This window comes from Lactuca serriola, chromosome 2 (genome assembly GCF_051521515.1).
Source record: "Lactuca serriola cultivar US96UC23 chromosome 2, Lser_US96UC23_V15, whole genome shotgun sequence".
Lineage (NCBI taxonomy): Eukaryota > Viridiplantae > Streptophyta > Magnoliopsida > Asterales > Asteraceae > Lactuca > Lactuca serriola.
The window spans coordinates 80,199,914-80,207,156 of NC_136409.1; the positions used below are offsets into that span (position 1 = coordinate 80,199,914).

Here is a 7,243-nt window from a genome sequence, read left to right on the forward strand (position 1 = left end):
ATGCTTATACTTTAAAAACGGAGTTCTGTACAACTATAAAGTAACACAACCTTTAAAAGAGTTTTGAAATGTAAAGACGACTTATAAATGACATAAGTAACATTTTGAAGGATGTTTATAACAAACATTTACACAATTAACATTGTGTTCAACTTGTATTCCTCCCTTAAAACAGTTAAAATAGTTTAAAAGATTCATTACGAGGTATGAACTCACCTGATGTGGGTGATTCAAACGGGTATGCGCGTACGGATGAGAAGTTCTACGAATGAAGTCCCGAGACACAATAAGTCCTAAATGATATATAAGGACACATACTGACATGAATATAGTGTTTATAAACAACTATATGAAAGATAACACCTTCCGGGACTAGGACACACCTTGGCAAGGTGTTGGAATCACATGTGATTCGACATAGGAAGGTATAAGACACACATATGAGTTTACTACCATGAGTTCACGACCCAAGGGAGTTTACGGCCGTCAACTCATGGCTACACATGTGGGAATGCAAGTTTGAAAGCTAGGGAATGATTTAGGGACATTAGCTCTAACCTAGGATGAGAAAGACCACCTTCTTTGTAGTTTTTGAGGAGTTCACGGCCCAAATGAGTTTACTATCGTAAACTCATGGCCATTTATGCTTATGAGGGTCCTAAAGGTCATAAGGAAGCATTCTAAATTCATGCCTAAGCCTTAGGAAGTGTTTGTGGCATCAAAACACTCTTATCTTGAGTTTACGGCCCATGGACCATTTGGTCATAAGCTTGCGGCCGTAAACACCTATGGGTGTTGGTATTTTGATTGTCTTGAGTCCTAAACACATCAAGGTAATGTGCTAGGATAGTCTCTTGGCTTAAGGAAGGCATTTAGGGCATTTTGGCACCCTAAAATGGAGTTCACAGCCCAAGAACTTCCTTGGCCGTGAACTCACTTCTAGCCTTGTTTCTTAATGTTTTTGGGGTCTAAAAGAAGTAATGGTAGTCTCTAGGTTTAGTGCCAAGGCTTGGAGGGACATTGGGCACACTTTGGCCCTTATAAAGGAGTTTACTCTCCAAGATGTTCTTGGGCTGTAAACTCCCAAATCTTGTTGTTTTGATATGATTTATATGTTTTTAGGCACTTAGTAAGCTATGTAATACAACTAGAGAGAGGTACTCACGATTTGGGATGAAAACCCGAAGATCCGTGAGAGAGAAAATGGCTTTTCTCTAGTTGGAAATGTAACTAATGAATAAATTTGGCTCAGAATCCTATATATAGTCCTGGGATTTTTGGCAGAAAATATTTATTCCCGCAATGAACTCTAATATCATAGAGTTTTGGAATAACACAGTTGCACAAAACCCAAGTGCATCCTCTCTCCTGATATCTCCTTAAGTGTAAATCCTGAATTGCTCAAACTTATCCCAAAAGTTTGAAAGTTAGCAGAACGGTTTTGACTTCGATTGTTGTGGATGGTTTTACTAAATGGAAACTTTTGGGTTGTCACATTTAGTAGCATCGGGTATATAACCTTAGATTCACCAATTATCAAACCCTAAACCAAAGGGAACCTCCAGCCGCCACTTCCACTTACTCAATCTCCGGCGCTGCATATCACCTCCGTTGAGTTCGTCAACCACCGGGTACCGCCACAGTGTGGCTGCCAGACGTCTTGGGCCCTAAGTGTTGCTGCCCGCTGACTTCCTTTCACATCGGATTACGACCGCCACCTCCCTGATGTTGCATCGAACACCGTAGCTCCCGCTTCCGGTGACCACAAAGACCACCAGGAATGAGTTATTGAAGACCAGCGACGTGGCTGTGAACGCCCACTGCCACCATCCCACCGTGAAGGTTCGAATAAGGCTGTACCGGCTAGAAATCGGATATGTGCCACCACCTTTCTTCTATTTGATGTCCCTTCGTCAGCATTGCATCTCAGCCCTGTTAGCGTCACCGCTGTCCGTCTCCGTCGAAGACAAGGGAGCCGCCAGACTCTAGGATTCGGTTGTTGCCGTTAATCGTCGTCAAGACCGCCACTGCCGCCTCTCCATGGTTCTGCCGTCACCAACGCCACTAGGTGGGTGGCTGCATTACTGTTCCGAGCACAGTGCAGATGTGTGTTATTTCAAGGATGTAGAGTTGGGTTTGTGTGGCCGGAAAACGAAGAACAACCACCGCCACCACTATGAGGCGGTGGCTACTGCCATGAACCATCGTGTGTGTGTCTTAGTGTTTGTGTGTGTTTAGTTAATATCAGCATTGTAAAATGTAATTAGAAATCATAATAATGAAATGAAACCCTAACCACTACCGTGAGGTAGTGGCTGCCGCCTCCTGCCGCCGTGTTGGGTGGCGGTGTGCTTGTTGTGTTTGATTCGTTTGGATGTTTGGACAAAGGGACCGAAACCCTAATGGGCCCAATCAAGCCCTAATTTACCTAAAAGATCAAACATGTGACTAATGGGCCTAATGAACCCTAATTGATCAAAAGACCTAGCTATTGGGCCTTGGAAAACACTAAGATTGGATTTATGGGCCTTGGACTTATTGGGACCCACATTTTGGGCCATGGGAATTGTGAATTGCACCCAATCACACCATATGATTTATTTAGTAGAGTGAGGGACGTAACGGATTAAATCCTTAATGGGTTAAGTGAGAGACACTTAACCCTAATTGTCATTTTATGTGAAACCCTAATTTCACTTGGGCTTTATGTTGAGCCTTTCTATTAGACTATTAATGAGCCATCCAAAAGCAAGCAAATGGACTAGAATAATTCAGTGGGCTTTAGGGTAAGGCCCATGTGAGGGGTTTGGGCTAAATTTGGAAAATTAGGCCATATTTAGGCCTTGATGATTATATGATATTGGGCCATTAGAATGTCAAATGTTGGACTAGAATAAATGGTTGGTCCTTAGAATAAGACTATGTGAAGGTTTGGACCCAATTTGGAAAATTGGGCCATATGTTGGGCTCTGAGCCATAGTTGGACTTTTAGGCCTTTGGATAGGGCCTTGGGCTTGAATCAAGCCAAGTTAGGGGTAGGGTGGTATCTTAATCCCCAAGCATGGACTTATGATTATGAGTTGGAACCCAATTATTAATTGGGTGATATTTCTGATTGTTGACAGTTTGGGAATCTATCATCCAACGGCTAGGGTTGGGTCTGCGGTACTTCAGCAGTGTGATGTGAGTTACCTTACAATAGAAGTGGGTCTAAGGCCGCAATGTCGGCCCACTAGTAGGAGATGTTTTATGAGATGATTGTCTGGTTTTCCACTGTCTGACATGCTTTATTTGCTAGGATGCTATGTTATATGTGTTGGTAGTAGTAGAGCTTAAATAGTCCCCGGATACCGGTTGAAAGATACTGAAGGGGTAGTCAGTACCCATGCATGCCAAGCAGTATGTTCATGATATATTATTATGTGGTAGTAGCAGGGCGTTAAATAGTCCCCAGATACCGGTTGAAAGATAATGAAGGGATAGTTAGTACCCATGCATGCCAAGCAGTATGATCATGATATGTTATTATGTGGTAGTAGCAGGGGGTGAAATAGTCCCCGGATACCGGTTGAAAGATACTGAATGGGTAGTTAGTACCCATGTATGCCTAGTAGTGTGTTCATGATGTATTAGTACATTGTAGTGGTAGGGGTGAAATAGTCCCCGAGCCTGGTTGTGACTAATCGGCAGGGTAGGTCAATGATATTGCCATATTTATACATATTTTTAGGCAATATTTAATTACATTTCTATTGATATTTTGGTTATTTGCATAGAATAATGGTACTTATGAGTTTTAATTGTTATATTGTGGCCAAATAGAAGCATCTTCGAAGATAGGGACTGAAATTGACAAGATATGGAATTTCGGAGGATTGAAGAAAGGAAGAACGGAAAATCACCTAAAAGACATATTCACGACGTGAACAAGTCATGGTTCACAATGTGCATAGAGAGTTCTAGAAGATATGCATGCAGGTGGAAGAATCCTTTCCGAACACGGTTATCTCATATTCACGACGTGAACTCGGGAAATCAGAAAACTATATATATATATATATATATATATATATATATCCTTGATCATTACGACTTTGAGAACTTTTGGCAAAAGAAAGAGGTTCCAAAAGGCGATTTTTAGTAGAAGAAAGGTCCTGGAAAAAGGGTTTCAACACCAAAAGAGTGAAGTTTCATAATTTAGTTTACTTATTTGATACTTATGAACATGTTTCCTTATACTTTGATTTGTGATAGTGTGTTAGTTGCTATTATAAGCAGCTGAATCTAGCTACTCTTGTTTAGCTAGATGAAGCTTATAATTTATGAATAGCATTATCTTTATGGATTTATTTAGTTGGTAAATTGCTTGTGTCGATTTATAGTTACCTAGCATGCTTATGTTTGTTTCTTTAGTTGCTTAATTTCATGTTTTGTGTAGCCTATTAACCATTAACTGCATGAACTTGTCTACCTAATGATTTAGTGAACATTAAATTGTTAGAGCTAGGATTGACCGATCTTAGTTAATAATTAATGTAAATAAACTTAGTTGTGTTAGAGAACGTAGATTATGACCATAATTGCGTTTATATAATAAATCTTACATAGCAAATTCATAATCATAATTGGTTCTGTGTTTAATTGTGTGTGACCAAACATAGTTTTACATTAATTAATTAATTATTGGTAAAGTTAGACTTAAATTACTAATATAACTATAACCAACTTGATAATCCATAATTATTAGCTGGCCATAAGGACGAAGTGGATTCGAACTAAATAAGAGTGTTTTTACTTATTGATTGAATTTGAGTTAAGTTTGTCTGATCTTGTAAAATCAGATAAAACCCTTTTTAAACTTATTAATAATTAGGTTGATTTGATAGCAATTAGATTAATTAATAACACCGTTCCCTGTGATCGATACCCGACTTACCCAAGCTATACTGTAATCTGACTAGGTACACTGCCTATAGGTGCATAGTTAGTCTAAGTTTGTTAGGTTATAAATATTAAAATTAGTGGGTACTTCCGTTCACATCAAGTTTTTGGTGCCGTTGCCGGGGAACGGCTTAGTTATAAATTATTTATTTGCTTTTGATTAATCGATCCTTTTTGTGGGATAAAACTTGCAAAAAGTTATTTACCAAGCACAGTATAATTTAATTTTTTTAGTTATAGGATCCATGACATGGAAAAGAAGGCTCACGACGTGAAAACTGTGAATTCTAGTTTTCTTTGATTTTTAGCTTATTTTTCTATTTCAGTTCAGTTTTATGTGTTTATTTTTGTTTTATTTCAGGAGTTCATGACCAGTGGTTCTAACACACCTTTGGTGCCACCACTTGAAGATCCCGAGTCTGCAATTCACAAAAAGAAGGATAAGATCGAGAAAGAAGATAAAACACCAAAGAAAACACCTTTACAAGAATTCAAGTCAGTGTTCTCAAAGAAGTCAGGGAAGAAAACAAGGGAGTCAAGTTCATCTTCAAAGAACGAGAGCAAGCTTGAACACTTAGATTAAGCACCCGTCCAAACCAAGTCCGAATACCATACCGAGCCTGAATTTGAAGAACATACAAGTGAACCTGAAAACGAACCAAGAAACGAGATGGAGAATATTGAAGAAATGCCCATGGGAGCTTATAGAAAGAGAATTCGAGATGATGTTGGTCCAGGCTTAGTACAACCCACTATTCCTGTCACTGCCACATTCGAGCTTAAAGGACATATCCTTTATGCACTTAAGGATATTCCATTCCATGGAAAAGATCATGAGGACGCGTTCAAACATTTAGATGAAGTGAACGACATTGCTGATTACTTCAATGTGCCGAGTGTTAACAGAGATATCGTCTTGCTAAGGATGTTTCCCGTTACCTTTAAAGGAGCTGCAAAGGATTGGTTAAAAGCACTTCCACCTGGTACAATCACTACTTGGGCTCAAATGCGTGAGCAATTTCTAGACCAATTATGTCCACCATCCAAGATAGCTAAACTCAAGAAGGCAATAGCTAATTTTGAGCAAAACCCGGGGGAGTCACTTTATGAAGCATGGGAGCATTATAAAGGGTTGTTAAGGAATTGTCCTCAACATGACCTTAACATTCAACAAGAAGTGTCCATATTCTATGACGGGGTCAATGTAATGACAAGACAACTCCTTGATTCTCAAGGACCGCTTACGAAGAAAAATTCGGGCGAGGTCAAGGAATTAGTTGAAGAATTTGCAAAGCATTCTCGTGAATACCACAATCCAAGGAATGAAAGCGTGAAAGGAGTTGGCGGTGCACATTTCAACGAAATGGCTGCTATGATGGCAATGTTTAACACTATGGATAGGAGATTGACCTAAAAGGACCAATCAATTCATGCAATTCGAGTTGGTTGTGAGAGATGTAGTGACCCACATTTGACAAAAGATTGCAACATGGATGAATATGGGAACAAGAAAGCTCAAGTCTGCTATTCGAGCGGGGATAAATATGATGAAGATTGGAGAAAACCTAAGAAAGAATGGTTGCCTTACGATGAATACAAGAAGCAAAAGGAAGATAAATATAGATGAACTGGCAGAGAATTCTACTAAAGAGAGAAACCACTAGCTGAGAAGAAATCAGAATTAGAGACCATGTTGATGAAGTTATGGAAGCCTAAGAAAAACGGCATGATGCTACTGACACTGCAATGGAAGAACAAAGAACTATAATGAAGAATCATCATGCAATGATGATAGATCAACAACCATTAATTAAAAATCAGCAAGCCTCCATCAATAACCTTGAAGTAGAACTTGGTCAACTTACCACTTTGGTTAATGAGAAGATGTTCCCGAAAAATCATGAAAATAAGTGTGACATCCCCAATTTCACGGCCAGAAAAGACCGATTTGTTTATGCTTTGTTTTATAAAATCAGAGTAATCCTTTGATTAAAAGAGTTGCGGAATTTGTTCCCAAAACAAAATATGATAAAATTTAACAAAACGTTTCTCAAGAGAATGTATTTTCATTAAATAATAAAACCTCGGGATGTCATGTTTCGATATAGACCAAAAGCATAAACAATAAAAAATAGACCTTATAACAGTTATTTATAACTACTGATCTATAATCCAAAAATCTCTCATCAAGTCCACCAACTTATACCCTTGTGCCATTACTTGTAATGCAAAGAAAACTGAGTGGGTCAGGCTTGGGAGCCTGGTGAGCATATAGGGTTTTCAACCCATAATAATACATTTA

The 7,243-nt window shown here is 38.9% G+C and overlaps 1 non-coding gene across 1 annotated transcript; it reads right to left on the reverse strand.

Annotated features, from left to right (window-relative positions):
- Positions 1 to 5,995: 5,995 nt before the first annotated feature.
- LOC145091088 (small nucleolar RNA R71) lies at positions 5,996 to 6,102 on the reverse strand. The gene has a single exon (XR_013701976.1). It is a non-coding gene; the product is annotated as a small nucleolar RNA R71 (small nucleolar RNA).
- Positions 6,103 to 7,243: the final 1,141 nt, after the last annotated feature.